General features: G+C 38.3%; 1 long non-coding RNA gene across 3 annotated transcripts in view; it reads left to right on the forward strand.

Annotated features, from left to right (window-relative positions):
* The first annotated feature begins 378 nt into the window (after positions 1-378).
* The window catches only part of LOC140663204 (uncharacterized), a 68,635-nt gene continuing 51,210 nt past the window's right edge, over positions 379-17,803 (forward strand). For all 3 annotated transcript variants that reach the window (XR_012046239.1, XR_012046238.1, XR_012046240.1), the window contains exon 1: positions 379-566. This is a non-coding gene — a long non-coding RNA (uncharacterized lncRNA). The remainder of the gene's footprint in view (positions 567-17,803) is intronic.

Below are 17,803 nucleotides of genomic sequence, written 5' to 3' on the forward strand. Positions count from 1 at the left end.
TTGCAAAAAAGGAGCAGCTACGCGAGAGAGAGAGAGAGAGAGAGAAGGAGAGAAAGAAAGAAAGAGAAGGACAGACGGATAAAGAACACTCGGAGAGACAGGCCGAGAGAGATAGATAGTAGACTCTCTCAGCGAACAGGGGCGAGAATGCGCGGTCTCTTCCCCCCTTCTCGCCCACCCCTCGCTCGTCGAGGGCGAGAAAGGACGCGAGGGGAATTCTGGATCCTCGGTGGACCACCACGGGATCCACATCCCCACGGCGTTGTCTCGCGCGCAGCGGCCACCGCGGCGGTGGGGGAACGTCAGGGGAACGTTAGAGGGGTGGGGGTGCTATATAAGGCCGGCGCGAGGGGGGGAGAGCTCAGTTCGTCCAAGAGGAGCGTATCGGTTACATTGTATCGGGTGGACCAATGTCGTGCGATATAATCGGCGACGACGAAGCGCATCTCGTACTCGCGGGATGGACACGATGCAGTTATCTCCCGTTGCCGGCGAGCAGAAAAAGCGTTAGAAGACTCGGACGTGTGTTGCCGCCGTAGAAGACTGGAACATGAAAACTACGAACCGTAAGTAGCGTAGTACATCTCTCCTTGTTAATAGATCGAGCGAGAGAGAGAGAGAGAGAGAGAGAGAGAAGGAAGGAAGGAGAAGTGGAGAGACAAAGAGAGCGTATCTCTCTTTTTTTGCCGGCGGACGACGGATTTCAACTACGTGCTTCCCTTATCGTCGCGAACTTGTTTTCGCCGATACGAAGGACAGGCGAGGAAACGTGCGTATTATCGATCGATCGACGGATATCGTTGTTGGACCGAATTACATGTAGTGCGAGAGCCGAGAGTTGTGACGTTAACCGACGTCCGGATTCGACGCGGTGCCGACGAATCTCTCGTTTACCGGTGTACGTAGTTAGTGGCGCGTGGTGTCGCTCAGAAGTTGCTTCGTTAAACAAAAGACAAAAAAAAGAACCAACTCCTTTTATTCGCTTTCTCTATTTCTCTGTCTCTTTCTCTCTCTCTCTCTCTCCATCTCGCCGGTTATTCGCATTTCTGTCTCTTTCGTTCTCTCGCCTCACACTCGTGTACTTTGTCTTCTGTCTCTCTCTTTCTCTCTCTCTCTCTCTCTCTCTCTCTCTCTCTCTCTCTCTTTTCCACTATCTCCCTAGTTACAGCGTAGCCATATTCGAGCATGTTCATTACGAATACGGCACGTATTATCTTGTAGCGGCTTAATATTCGCTAAAGCTTACATCGCACACAGCATATAAATATCAAACAAAATTCTTCCTTTTGTTTCCCCTTTTTATTTCGTCATTCCATTTTTTATACTTTAGCTGTAGTATTCTCTGATCGATTTCGCTTATATATATATTTTCCTATATATATGTATAGATATATATCATGGAATTTCCCTCTCGTTCGCTTTCTCGCTGGCGTGGCTATTCGATTGGGCGCATGAACTCTCTTCGCGAGACGCCCGAGATTACTCGCAAAATTCGATTTCATTGGAAAACCGCCGCGCCGCGGGGGAGAGTCGCGCCACCAGCAGCCGCCCTCCACGTTTACGTCGGTACAGATTAATTAAGCGATCGATGCTTCTGGAACACGTGAAATTTGCATTAGCCGGCGAGCGAAAGGCGCGTTTGATCCGCCACACGAGGGGGGAATAGAACGTACGATCGAGAGAGTATTGCCGGAGGCAGGGGGAGGGGGATGCTTACGTATCTCAAATCTCTTTCCCCTATTGTCTTTCAAAATTGTCGAACAATTATTCGCGTAATTGCGCAAGCATATATTTCAGAAAGGTAAAGTCTGATTAATTAAATTTCATCACGCGGTCGGAAAGAAAAAAATGATAAAAGTAAAAAAAATTATTTAATATATTTTACTTATGTCTTCTAACACGAAGAGAATCGATTGTACCACAAGATTAACTCGACACGCTTCGTAGATATAAATTCAATTTTGCCATTTGTATTCAGCGGCCGATAGCTTATTAATAATTGAATCGGTTACCAAAAAAGTTAACCTCTTTTAGGGCGAACGTAATAGAACTCGCTAGTAATAGAGCACGTGCCAGAAACACTATCTTCGATTTAATTGCGATCCTAAAACCATAAAGAGGTCAACAATATTTGATCGGTTAAAATGGAGCATCTAAATCGGAAATTTATTCAATTATTTAACAGGTAAGCTGTATCATTCCGATTTTCGCATATAAATCTATTTAAACAGTATCGTGTTTTTTGACAAAGCAAGTTTGCACAATCAATAACAATTTTAATTAAGTTAGACGTTTTCCTATCTAAGGTTATTTTATATGCAACATCAATTCAAGGTTGTTACAAATTTATCGGCAAACATCGAGAAATTAGATCTGCTAACATGTGTGTATATGTGTGTTGATCGATATGCATTTTCAATTAGATAATTAACCTCTCTTGAGAGATATATCTCCTACAGTGTTACAGAATATATTCTATATAAAAAAATCAGAGTATGCGGCTAACGAATATCAAAATAAACACGGTAGATCACGAATGCGTCATTTCGCATTCTTATAACGTGAAACACGCGGAACACGTTGCACAGCACGAGCGTGAGATAGAATTAACAGCAGCGAGATTAATGATTATACTCTTAATCGAGTTAAATACCCGTATATGTGGCAGCCTTTGTAAGAGATCCTTTATGCGCATTGTATGCGTGTATATACTCGGCGGATAAACTCGAGTGAATACAATCCTGTTGCAGAAAACGAGCAAAACGAAATCGATTCATTATTGCTTTTGAAAATTACACCTCGGTAGGTTTCGCCTCAAAAATGCTCAAGGTCTTTCGCGTCTCCCGCATTATTTCGTAAATTAATAGTCGCGCGGTCGTGTTTATTTTTCACGCACGCCTTTGATCCAAGGTACGAAAATCTACATAGTGAAATGGAGTACGTGTCGTATAACGTTATACGTCGAGAGACGAGATTCCTCGAGATTGCCGAGGGATATATAGCGTGAAAAGTTTGAAAACAGTAGCAAAGAAATTGCGCATACAATATTTAAAATCTCGGAAAAAAAAAGTCGATATTGAACGAGAATATCTTTTCAAAACGTTTTCAACTAATCTCTTTCTCTCTCTTTAATATAAATCGATTTTTTTTAACCGCAATTATAACATACATACGGTGGGGAGTTATTTAACGTCAAACATTGAACAATTTATAATAAGCTCTCATCACGTGTACGTACATAATCGTACGCAAAATTTAACGCATGCACGCCGAGAGGTACATATTTATTCCGAAAACCAGAATAATCTCTCAAACACGAAACATTTCAACGATGACGTTGCAACGCGGATGCATCGGGCCAAAGTCGCGTTAAGTACTCGCGGCGCGCGCGTTACACCCCGCTAAATTAATTCAGACCGCTTTGGAGCTGAAAGTTTTCTGGCCGTCGCCGCCGCAGCAAATCGCATTTACATGATATTTTCCGGCGTAATTTACATGTTTGAGTCCGGGATACCACCACTCGAAAATACGCCGCCTTCCTTCTCTTCCTCATCCTCCTCCTCCTCCTCCTCCTTCTCTTCTTCCTTCTCCTGCTCTTCTTATTCTCTTTCTTCCGTCTCTTATTTTTATTTACACGCCCTTTTGACCGGCGCGTTTTTTTTTTTTTTTTGCAAATTTTGTGTCGCGTTTTCGCGAGGGTGGCTTAACAGAAGTATCTCAGTTTGTCGCGCTGAATCACGCTCAACTCACCTTAATCCTTTTAACCTATCAACACACTCAAAGCCTTTTACATGGACACAGAGATATCTTTGCGTTCGCAATCCCATTAAATCCCTTCATCTGGTGGCGCTCGGAATGCGCTGACTTTAACGGCAAGGAGATAATCTTCCATCGGCTAACATAATGTATCCTTCCGCTGATTTAAGCGAAACTTAGTCGAGCACAAGTTCGCGCAGGTCAGAAATACCAAGCTTGAGACTGACGGACATTTGACCATGATTCTCTTCACCACTGTAGTTCAAGCTTAAAATTGAAAAAAAAAAAAAAACTGTACTTGTCTGACAAGATTCTCTTTTAATATAATTTTTCTGTGAAATATCTTATTTACACGATAAAAAATAATTATTATAATTAGAAGAAATATAAAAGAGGTTTAAAAACTCAAAGATGACTTTATCGCCATGTCTTTAATAGAGCTTGTTAATTATTTCACTTTGAACAAATAATTATTATTAATATCATTATAAATAACGTACAGAAATATCTCAAATATGATTTTCTCTTGGAATTTTCGACACATTTTTTTTTAGAGATAATGATGAAAGAATTTTTACAGCTGTGTGAAAAAATCGAGAAAAAAAATGGAACGCCACTTTGTTTCTCCCATTCTCTCTCTCTCTCTCTCCCCCTCTCCCTCCCCCCTCCCCTCTCTCTCTTTCTCTTTTAAAACAGAAAGAATCTCGTCGCGTTTGTAACGTGCTTGAATCACTGTCGCGACGCGAAGGGAAAAGTGGATGAAAGGTATCAGACGCGACGGCAAGTTTTCATTTCGCCGTATGCATCATCACAATGCGATTGAATCGATGCGGCCGGGATACAGGCTGTCGTCTGCGCGGTGTGAATATTTAATGAACGTTGCCGTTAATGAGGCTCGGCCATATTAGTATTAATTAACGCCGGGATGCTGGCGCTTTCAGCATGCGCGGGCGAATAAAAACACTAAATTAAAATAGACAACGAGAACGGTGTGTCAATGTAGCCGATCATTAGCTATTTATCACGAGCCACGTGTTATCATTAATTCGTACATGTAAATGTACAAATATCCTCCCTTATCGGATCGAAGTAATTTTATTAAAACATCAAATTAAAACAACAAACAATATATCGCGTCGTTTATCGTTATACTTAAATATTTTTTCATACATTGTATTATCAACTATATTCTATTTTCTGAGATAGATAAACTTTTTTGTCATATTTAGGTGATATTCAAATAATAATCTATAATAAAATCTCGAGTTAAATCGATTATCGATAAAAGAATGCTCATTTTACGCCTCTCTCTAAAAGGTAGCTCTATAAAAAACAGATTGTCGAATAGATTGTACATACTTTTGAAGAATTCGTGCCATCAATCTCTCCTTTGTCAGGTGATTTCATGGTTCTTTCAAGAAGTTCAGATAAACTCGATCGCGTCCCGTGCATTTGATCGGTGCGCGGTGCGTCGAATTCTTTGCCAGATTCCGTAAATTCGGTACTGAAATTGTTCACGGATTGCAATAATCTTTTGACATACGTTCCATAAATTCAATATTATTTTTTAATTTTTTTTTAACATTTTTTCATTGATATAATTAAACAACTTGTATACATATAGATAACATATTTAAACAGCTTTAATTAGTTATATGATGACGTATTAATATAGACATTGAGTTAATAGAATGACTTTATTACTCTAATATTCTGCATTTAGTTAATAATTTTAAATGGTGCATACTTTCCATTTAAAATTAACAACAATAGCCTGATTAAGTTATAATTAACGAATAGATTAATTGATGAGATAGAATGTGATATTAATTATGGATTAGATTAATAAGAATAATTGCGCGCACAATACAAACATATTTATTAATATTATTCAGCACATAAAACGGTAAATTTATTAAATATTTTAAATATTATTATTACCGATATGTGCATCTTTAATCTACATTTAGTAGTTTACCAACGAGTTTCGAGTCGTACAATCGATTGTCTCATTCCATCGGGTTGGTTAATGAGAAACGAACGGCCGAATCTATACGCATTCGCATTTTGCGTGAAAATGAGAATGCGTATTGTTCGAGAGGCTGCGAATACAGGCTGTACCGGAAAGAAATTGGGCGCGTCGCGAGAAGATCATTACGATATCGCTGCTCGCAGTGAACAGATAGAACAGAAGAGAGGGAGGGAGTTCGATTAGTGTCGACACTAAGCGACTCTGCATCGCGCGCGCGTCGGTTTTAAGCTGCGTGCACACATATTGAATCACGTCTTTTCAATTATATTTATCCCTTTTTTCTCTCTATGTATTTCTAAAACGAGATATTAATTTTATTTTAAATACAGAAGGTAAATGGAAAAAGGAAATATAATTATTTTATTTAAATTTTTTGAAATTATATATGTACATATGTTTGACTTTAGTTGTAATATATGTAAATTGTATTTATTTATATTAAGATTATTTCTTTTAAGTTTGCCAGTGTGTACGTGTCCTTAGAACCGATCGTTTGCATTTCGCATTGTTGCGCAACGAAGACAGAAGGGAAGCATAGAGAGTAATAGAGACATATACAGGATGTTTCAGAGATCGTTTATGTTATTCAATATTAAATTGATAAATAAATATTATCAACGTCAACGAGGAATATCAAGAAAAAAAATAATCAGCAATATACTGCAAATCATAAATCTACATTTTACAGTTAACTCCAATAAATTTCAAGTAATTTTTATTTTAATAAAGATTGCGATTAAAAGATTGTCTCGAAGCAATCGATTTTGAAAATTAAAAAGAATAGCTTATATATGTCTGATTCTTGGAAATTTTTGCCAAAGAAACTTCAACTCTAATTTCGAGGAGAAATATAAGCGCGGGGCGGTGCGCGATTTCTGGGGCATCCTGTACACGACACCCCGGTGCACTCGCAGGCGGAGGAATAGAGAGAGTGGAGCCCGAGGCCATCGCTAACGATGCCATTGTCAGCGGCCTGGCCATTGTGCGAGGCGTCCTGTACGGAGCGCCGATTTCTGGCCGGGATCGGGTGGCTGGCTCTATATATATATTTCAGAGACAGAGAAGGAGAGAGGGAGAGAGACGAATAAAACAAATCATTCGGCGATGACGACGAGACGGCATACGATCGATCCGCGGGAAAATCCGCAGGGAAAAGGCGCTGGCGGTGATAGCTTGCTTATGGCGAAAATTAAGCATCTGATTTGTAAGGAGGCGTGAACGCGTGAACTTTTCACTAATACATACGTATTTTGTAATTAAATACGAGGCTGATAGATGAAAGTTTCTTATAACAATAAGAACCTCTTTGGGCAAATCATTATTCGAGCAGAAAGACAAACATTTTTAACTTTATTCCTACATGACTTAAGCGTTCCTAAATTTTAAATTTTATTTTTAATTTTATGTTGGACAGCAAAAATCACTAAAAATTAAATTAAATTAAAAAATAGAAGTTAAATTTGTAAAAAATAAAATAATATTTTATTTCTAATAATTGAAAAATTTGTAAAAAATTATAAAAAAAACTATCTTTCTCATAGGTTTTATGTTTTGGTACCAATGCGAAGTTATCAACTTTTATCGATAGGTAACATTTAAACCCGGTTATTCGAGCCAAGAAGAGGACCCGGAGGAGCTTCGGCGAGCTTTTCTCGTCACCTCCAAAGGTATTAAACGGGACAACAAGACCAGGCTGTCCCGATATCCTTGCCGTCTACCTCGAACTTCTTTCCCTCGAATCGTTACATTGTGTGTCTCGCACGACGAATTCCAACACACCCGTTGTGTTCGTAAAACAGCCACTTTTCCGTCTGGTACTCCCAGAGTACCCCTCGAGCACTCTTTGTTCGATCTCGAAGTACCGTTTCCTCTTTTTCTCATTTTTCTCTCTGCGTTCCTCTCGAGTCGCATACAGCCGTTTCTTTCCGTCTTTTGCTCACCTCAGCTCGCGCTATATCTCCATTATTTTTTCCTCGTTCGCCTTCTTCCCGGTATCATCACCTGTCCACGTGGCGAAGACGTTCCACGGAAGAAGAGACGTTCGATTGAATATCGATTACGCTCGATTTAAAACGCTCTTAATGAGGGAGGCCGCTCGCATCAGTTCCGTACGCGCTACGAAATGAGTGAGGAAAAAACAGTTAATAGTACGATGTAAAAGGGCGGGAAAAGATGGAGTGGACGACAGGTGGGATATCGAACTATCCGTAAAGAGCTTTCAGATACGTTAGGATACCATACGAGAGGACGAAAGAGGCGAACGTACGGTCGAATGAAGAAAGCAATTTGCTAGTTGTAAATCGGTTATATACGGAACACTATGCTTTTGGCAAAAAACTCTTCCTCGATAAATTATGATGATTGCTGTTTATGTCGGATCAAGCATGCAGCAAAAATCGTTGAATGTGCACTCATAATCATTTTTTGTAATTGAAGAATGTTTTGTATCAGATATTGTAATAAATATTGTGGTCATCTCCTTTAATTAAACGCATCTCATCAAGTAACTTTTTATTGATAGTTTTTATTTTTGAATGATATCTTTTCTTAGTGTGTATGAATCGCGTTGTTTATAGAAAAAGTACATGTATCCTAAATTAGTAGATACAATATTTTATGAGAAATATTATTAAAAATTATTATTAATATTATTATATATTATTAATGAAATATTAATATTATTATTAAAATGTAGCAATTTTTTTATATTATTTATATAGTTATACAGAAAGTGAGAGAGGAGTAAAACAATTTAGAATCGCTTAAAATTTTTTTCTATGGCATTTAATACTTGACAAAAGAAGATTAACGTTATACACTGTAATTAAGAAAGAGAAAAACATTATTTCTTTCATTAGAGATGCAAAATTGACGATTTATACTCAGTCTCTTCGGCGAATCGTTGCCAAGATATATCAGAGGGTTAATTGAACATAAAATCATCAGGGCGAGAACGGGCAGGGCGGCAGGTTTTATTTGGCCGCGAAGAGCCGAAGGTTTCAAAGCCTTTTTTTCCGAATCTCTCTTCTTGGGATTGAACCGAGACAAGGGAACAATTACCAGGACCGTGTTACCCTAATCCGAAAATCCTGTTACTCGCGATCCTCCTGTGCTCGTGCCCTCGACTACTCTTTCTTACGAAGACAAACTTCATCCCTGGCCCGGGTAGACGACACGACACGGCGCGGCGTTTTCCCTCTTGTTCTCTCCCTCTCTCCTTTGCTCTCTATTATATCTCGCCAACGATTTGCTGGAACTGCACATCCCGCACGTTCCTACCGAAATTCTGCCACTTCCGTTTCGACCCGAAAAAAACTACCTCTGAACACTTTGAAAGAACTCTCAAGCTTCCTTCGCCCGATCGTCGAAGAACGTCGATAATACGACTTGACGTAAATCACGAAATCCGACGTCGTTCGAAAGACCGTGAAATGGAGTTACTTTGCGTAAGCGACCAGGAAACATGTTAAAGATATTAGAAGCTCCAAACTCGACGCGAGATAGTCAACGCGAGAATTAAATGGCCGAGTTTCATTAAAAGTTCAAGTAAGCAGATTATCGCGTCCGCAATATGGTCAGTCATTTCCGTTATATAATCGTAAAGTTCATCGTGCTTCGATTAAAAGTTGCCGGCTAAGCGCCGGCGTCGCAAAAAACGCGCAAACAGGAAAATTTCACGTATATCATAAACGGATTTTATTTCCTTGCTCGGCAACTTCGGCATCGTAATATCCTCGTAGTAAAGCCGTTGCATCTGTAAGTGGATGTTTACCGACAGATGAGGTGTTATAATAAGCTGCGTAAACATCGCACGCGTTACCGCAGACGTTTAATTAAAACGTCGAACGATCGCATGCAGGAATACGCCCTCGTTACTCAATGAATTCATTCTTCGGTTCTCTCTTTTTCTTCTCGTGCGTTCCGCCTCTTTCCGGCCTCTCGTCTTCGCCAACCCCTCCATACGACAAACAATGGCGGGCCATGCGGCGATAATCGAAGCCTCTTATTTTCTCTTATTCCACTCGCCGGCATTAAATCCACTTTAATTTGGTCAAGATGGGCGAGACGATTGGTGGAACTTGGGACATTCGGAAGGGTTAATTAATCACCCTCAAATTAGCGAAGAAGTACGATGTGTAATACAGTATACAAAATTTTTTAATTAATAATTTAAACATTTATAAAGAGGGAAGAAATAATCTACGTGATTCGATTTTTTTTTTTCACATATCTTTCTTTTCCTCGTTCAGAATTTATAATTATTGATATTAATTTTTATATATCAGAGAAAAAGTTATTTAATATATATTATAGATAAATTGCGTGGATAGAAAGCAAGTTATAGATTTAACTTTTAACTGTGAAAAGTTAATTTTTATTTCAAAGTTAATGTATCGTATTTGTTTTGCTAAAATTTTAACAGCAGCGGTTTTATTTGTTGAACTGCCCAAACATATTTTTCATGCTTCCATCTATCATTTCTTGAGACAATATCTGCGCGGATGGATAATAAAGCTTAATTCTCTTTTTTTTTCAGAAGAATATTTTTCCGTTTGCTGGTCGGATGTGGAGTTACAAATTGAAACGTTACAATTGTGACATTTCGGACACTCGGTGTTTTTTTCTTCTTTTTATTTAAAAAAAGAGACGCGAATGTCCGAGATGTCATATGTGTAGCATTTTAATTTTTGTAACTCTACATTGATTAAAAATAAAAAAATATTCTATTGAATTTAAAGCATTATTAATTTATTGCGCTCTAGTAGTTTTTAGTCTTTGTATGTTGGACAGATGAAAAAATTAAAAGGTTTCAAGAAATTAAATTTTCTTGCGGGCTAGTAACAGCTGAAACCATAGCATTTATTTAATAATCACGCTTCAACCGAATTCATATTTTAAAAGAATTCTTAGGTATATAGTACTGAAATATTTATCATTAGAAATAGCAAGATTTTGAAAAAAAGATATCGATCGATTACATTCACATTTTGAAGAAAGATCAATGACCGATAATGCTTTATATATGTAGCTTATACATACATTTGACAACGAATTTTTCCATTCTATCGTAAATTCTCGTCCGTTTCGAAGTCTTTTCTGAGCCTTTAAAAAAGGATTGGGCCAAAATGGAAACGCGTTGGCTGTTTTATAAACGCGCGCACGTACGCATCGTCGATTACCGCGAATAACGCTAGTCTCGTCCAAGATCTTTCCTTAACGGCCACCGGCCATTGTACCTGATCCCGCAAACGTGTTTGGAACACGTCGTGGAAAATCCCTCCCATGGTACCCTGGCCTGCTGCAGGCGCGGTTGCGTTAGCTAACGCAACAGGATAACTTCCATACTTCTACTTTTTCGAGTACTTCTTTTCTTTTCCTTTCTTTCTTCGCTTTCCTCCGTCAACGACTTCTGGCACTCCATGGCGTTCGTAAAACAGCCACTTTTCCAGTCGACGTTCTCTCCAGGGATTTCCGAGGTGTCTTCATATCCGCCACCGATCCCGTCGCGTCACGTTGCCCTCGTTCCCCGTTTTTAACATTTTTTTTCCTCCCTTTTTCCGTCTCTCGAATGTAGACTTTAAAGATTCACGTTTACTTTGCATTCGATATAGAAGCAAGAATATTGCCGATATTAACCAGAGAAAAAAAAATATAATTCAGATACGTGAAATGTAAAATCTAAAAGAATTTTTATCTGTAAAGATGACGGAATAAAAGCACTTTTTGTACATAACACTTAACACATCTTAACAATTCTTAAAATATTATTGTTATATTTTTCTTGACAAAAAAAATTGTTAAAATTCTACATTATATATAATAATACCATATTTTACTGAAATTAGCCGGGACGACTCGTTTATCTCGCAAACACGAGAAATAGACATCTTAGATATTACAGTGCCACTGTTCACATTTACTAGGCATTCAAGTAACACAATGCATAGCGGATAACACCGCGATGAATACCATCGGGTTCCCTTCCAAAGCGCGAACCCGGAAACGCGAGAGGAAGATGCGGGAATAAGGCGAGGCTCGATATAAAACGAGCACGACGACTAGCGATTCTCGCCTTCATTTTTTACACACGCGGCGAGAGAAAGCGAGAAGAAGGGAAAGAAAAAGAGTGGCGTGAAAAGCGCGCGATAGAAAGCAAAAAAGCGACACGAGGAGGGTAGGAAGGGGAGGGGGAGGCAGGTATATACGATAGATGGGGAGGAGGTAGGTAGGTAGGCGCGCGAAAGGCGAGGCGGGCAAAAGGGGGCCCCGGTTTTCCGTGTGGGTGCTGGAAAAATATTTGCATATACCCCGCGGCCTCCCTCTCCCTATATCGGCCGCGTGATTCCTCGATATCGGCTCCTGCGTCTCCATATTCCAAAGTTTCGCCAGCCGAAGCGACTTTCGCACAGCGCCGAGCTTCCATTTTTTTTCTTCTTCACATTCACCTTTCTCTTCCTATCCTTTTTTTTTTTTTTTACCTTTCCCCTCGCTCTTTGCCTTTATCTATGCGCCGGTGTCTATATCTCTCTCTCTCTCTCTCCTTCCACGACGATCTTTATTCTCTCGCTCTCTTTTCTTCTCGTTGGTGCAATGTGCATCAGAAAATATGAATCCTTCGCCGCGCATTGTCTACGACAGCGTTTCTCGAACTTTCCGCCATTGTGCACGAATGATGAGGGGACAAAAGAGAGAAATTAAGAGCTGTCCCCAATGAGTGTGAGAAGAAGCGTCGCGACGGCGATGGAGATGGCCGTAATTTGCATTGATGCACCGAGACACTGCATTCGCGCGCATATAATTATCTCGCGTGTCATCTTTTCTCGCTTCTCGGTCTCGTAAGAATCATAATTTGCGGTATACGTTTCGTATCTTAGGAAAGTTTTATTCAAAGATTTATGAGAAAAAGGAAGTGAAATAAATTTATAATATCCGATAATCGGATATTTTAAATTTATCGACGTGCATATACATTTATATAATTCACATTCAATATTCTACATTTACCTATAAAAGTGTAACTAGGTTTTTATATGTATATGTGCGAATGAATGTTACGTCACAATGCGCAAATTTGTCGCTCTCTTTGATTTAGTCAGCGCAAAAATGCCGATCTCGCCGCAAGAAATCGAATTATCGCGTTATTATTTGGGAGGATACAATCAATGAATGGTTTGTTTGTCGATACTTTGCAACAACGTGACGGCGAACAGATGGTGACGGGAGATCGATCGTTGCTACGTTATTCCGTAAAAAAGCGAACGGCCAATGGTCAAACGAATGCCGTTGTTCGGTAGACACAACGATACATTTTACGTAGAGGAAGGTGCGGCTAGTTGTTACAATTTTTAATTGGAAATTTTTTTGGAGACAGAATGTTTCTAATTGACTACCGTAACAAAGAACTCAAAGAAGCGAAAAAAAATAAACTTTTCAAAAAATTGCGTTTTAAAAATATGAACACTTTTATTATTCGGTTCGAAACATTTTTGCGAAAGTAATATATATGGTAAGAATAGAAATATAACAAAATAATATTTTTGCGAATAAATTTGTGAATAATTTAACGTTCGTACATATTTACATTTGAAAATTTGTAAACAAGAATATTTGCAAAAACTTTATAGTTTATGTTTTATGTTTTATCTTTTTCTTCATTTCTTTATGGCAACTTTGTTCACATCGTCAAAAGTAAATAACGAATTTCTGGAGAACGTTTGCGTCACGCTGTATCATTTCGCCAGATGATGGTTTTGGGATCAGTAATGTGGGAAAGACGATAATAGCAGCGTCGTATCACACTCGTATTATGCGAATGATGAACGATGACTCTCTGTACTGAACGTCCCGTCGCATTACGTCACGTCGCTTTAGACTATGTCACGCGCGTTACATGCTCCGTCATTCCTGATGATGTATGAAGAAGGGTCCTGGTTTCTTAAGGGCTTACCTTTCTGGGCTAACTCGGACCCTTACGATATTAGAACGACCACGCAAAGACGATAACTTCGCCGTGTTCGCGATTCGCCATATCTCGCAGCACCGTCTTTATCCTCGGTACATACGTATATATTGGGTCAAAGTTATAATTACATCAGTATCTTCTATCTCTAGCTCCAATATAATTTTATCAGGTTACATTTACACACAGAGACATAGAGGATACATAGTACTTTCTTTAAATCTTTCAAACTTGTGATATCAGTTATTTTAGTTTCAGTTAATGCAATATATATTAGCATGACCTATGTTTGTGGAAATTAAATTCTGTTCAGATGTAAAATTGATTATTTCGTGATTGTGTTCTATCAGAACTTTTGAGAAGAAAATTTAATAAAAATCTCATCAAATTGATAAGGGAAAATAAACTCCAAATAGTTTGGGAAATGTAGTGAGATATATGAAATATGATATTTTTCGATATCGTTGAATATAGTGATCCTTCTTTATCTTCTCATATCCGGTCAGAGATTCGGCTTTATCTCCTCGGAAACAGGCACGCTCCCAGCCCGTTTAGAAAAACGTTTCGTCACGCTCTTATCAACGCGGCGAACCGATACGATACGATCGATCAGTCGCGGCTGGCAGCACGTGACATCTCTCTTTCGAGGATATCTGCACCGTGCCGTTTCCACGAGCGGACGGGCTCGAAGGAGGGCACGTGCGGCTAATTAAAGCGCGGCACCGAGCTTAATAAGCGGCAAGTCGATGCTGTAATTAACGATCATTACCGTCGAAATATCTCCGGCAAAGAGGATCACCGGTGGTGCAGGACCACACGGCGAATTTTAATTAATTCGATCTGCCGCGGCGAATTCCTCGGGAGATTCTGCGACCGCGCTTTAACACTTTGCCCGCGAGCTGTCGATACCCATTCCGCTTTTTCTTTGTTAATTAGGCGGCATGTAAATGCTCTGTGGATTTTTTCAGCGTATTAATTGCATCAAAATTAAAAGTCTATTGCCTTCGCGTCACTTGGTGTAACTTTATAATGAGATGGTATTAATTGAATAATAGTGATCGGTAAAATCAATCTTTGCAGAGTAAAATTATCCTGCTTTAAATAATATATTCGAGATTTTTGAAAAATGTAATTATTTTACAATTGATCTGACACGTGTAGAATTATTTATTACATATCTTTTCAAATCGTAAAATTGTAAAATTGTAAAAAATAAATTGAGCTAATTAAACACGAAATAATAAGGTATGAAAATATATAAAAAATTATTTAGTCCAAGCAAAAAATTAATTTCTTACTTAATTGCTCAAAAAATTTGTTGTCTAACGTCCCCTTTCGCAAATTTCAATTTTATACAGAGAGCAGTTTCAACGTATGACCTCGAGGACGAGCTGCATTTCCAGCAGCTTTAAATGCATTTTGTTGCCCTTTAACCGTCGAAATGGTCGCGCGACAACGCGTATCTCGAGAGAAAAAGCGTACGAAGAAGATCAAGATATGTTAGAGGGTAAAGCCATTTCCGCGAGCTTTCCGCAGCAACTGAGGAAAAAAAACAGCTTAAGCGTCGTGCGATAATATCGAATGGTAGGAGAATTTTCGTTATCCGCGCGTGCGATCGTCGCGTCCGGGGCGAGGAGGGGAGTGCGGTAATTGGTTGGGAGAGACCCGGGTTTGCACGCGCGCGGATACGCTTTCTAATATTTGTACACTTTGATTGGAGTTTGCCCAGACGGGGCTCAAATTAATTACACACTTTTTCTCGCGCGCGTCCCGCATTTGTCGCACGCAATAACGCGAAAATGCGACGGATCAGAGCTTCTGTTGGAGGTTGCCGTTGGGACACGATGCAACGCGAAACCACGATGCACCGCTGCATCTAAGCTATTCGAGAAGCGCGTTGTTGCAAATATCCTGTCGTTTTGAGGCTGTATTTTTTACGAAATTTATGACCCACAAAATATATGTAAAATGATATTGTGCGAAATATATACACTGAAAAAAAAATTATATTCTTATTTTAAGAATATTTCGCTTATCTTTATATATCTTTATAATATCTTTCTATAAAATAAACACCAAAAGAATTCTCTTTTGTTAGTTTAAAAAAGAAATCCTTTAAAGAGTAGTTTCTTAATATGTAAGAATATATACTGAATAGGAATATTTTTTTCTTACTATTATTATATATTATCTAATATTTGGACTTATTAATCTTAATGATAATAAAAAACAAACATTTTATTTTTAATGGACATTTATAAAAAAAACCTTGGTAAGATAAATATATAGTTTTTACTTAATTTAAAAATAAAGTATTTTGAAAAATATTACGTATAAAAAAGAAAATATCCTCGTTTATTAAGAGTATCTAAAAGGACTTGTAAAGTATACATTTCGAGAGTATAATTTTTTCAGGTTATACATAGAATGATATAATTATTTTTTTTAATATAATTATTTTTTAGACGCGAACATGTTTTTTTTACAGATATTTTGCTAGTTATCAATTTAATTATATTCAGAATGCTGTACTTATGATATTTTGAAAATTAACTCTACATCATTTAAATATTATTTACATTTGAACTCTGATATAAAACTGCATTTGTTTCGAGCCTATGCTTTTTACGGAATTTATGATCCGTGACATATATGTACAATAATATTAAAATATTAAAAACATTTTTTCCAAAAGCGAGCATGTTTATTTGTACAAATATTTTGCTAGCTGTCAGTTTATCTATTATATTTGAATACTGTCATTTCGAAAATTAACGTTGTATCATTTAAACATTATTTGAACTCTGATATAACTAAAACTAGCAATCCAGCCTATTCTTTTTACGAATTTATGATCTGTGAAATATTGAATAATACATGCGAAATCTTAAATGATATTAAAGTGAGAAATGATATTAAGTTATTAAAAAAATATTTTTTCCAAAACGAGGATATTTTTTTAACATAAATATTTTGCTGTCAAATTTAATTATATTAAAATGTTGTGTTTTTGAAAATTAACTTTGTGCCATTTAAATATTATTTACATTTGACTTTGATATAAATTAAAAATGCAATCACGTCACCTATGTATAACGAGACCGATTTTCGTGAGTTACTAGTTGGCGAGTATGCATAATCACCAATTATCTCTGACTTTGTAAACTGAAATAGTTTGTAACAAACATAATTGTATTAAAATCTTTACATAACATAACCGTGAGACTCAATCGTGTATAATATCTCATAATTACATAAAATTTCTCGCGTGGACATCGTGTCGTAAATTGTTTACGTTATGTTAATGTTAAAAGTTGTCCTAACCACATGGATGCTATCAGGCTCAAAAACTAAGTTTTTTTTTATTACCATAGCTACGCTTCCCGTTTTGTGCAATCTCTTTAATGTGTGCTGCATCCGTATTTTTTATGTATACTCTTCTTGTTCTTTTTCTTGATCCATGAATTGCTTGCTTCATTTTAAACATAAAAACTAGAAAATGTTAAAAGAAGCAGACCTACTTTCTTCACGGCTGAAGAAAAGCTCGGCTTGAAGTTCGACCTCGTAACTCGCGCTACCACCACTTTCAAATCTCGTACGTACTTTTCTCTACACGGGGGAGGGAATGACGCGAGACCTTGCCGTTCAAAATTTAGAGCGGCCAAGAGATAGATGGAGGAGGAGGAGGATGAGGACTCTGGTGGGAGAGATCGTAACTTAAATCCAGAAGTGATCATTTTAATAGGGTCAAATTAATTTCTCGCGAGAATGCGGCGGCGACACTGCAGCCGGAGGGTTGGCTCAGACGCAAGGGCTGCCGGGCGGTGAAGTGAGGACGGAGGGAAGGGACTGCTGAAAGCTCGACTAGTGCACAAGAGGCAAAGTGAGAGAAAGAGAAAGAGAGAGAGAGAGAGAGAGAGAGGGGGGTAGAGATGGCGAGAGGAGTGCAGGGAGAAAGGGAGGATCGAGAGAGGGTAGCGCCGGGATCGTGGGGCATAGATTATGAGATGGGTGACATTCTCTGACATTTTAGTAATGTCGCCACCGTCTAAGCC

The sequence above is a fragment of the Anoplolepis gracilipes genome, chromosome 2, assembly GCF_047496725.1.
Source record: "Anoplolepis gracilipes chromosome 2, ASM4749672v1, whole genome shotgun sequence".
NCBI lineage: Eukaryota > Metazoa > Arthropoda > Insecta > Hymenoptera > Formicidae > Anoplolepis > Anoplolepis gracilipes.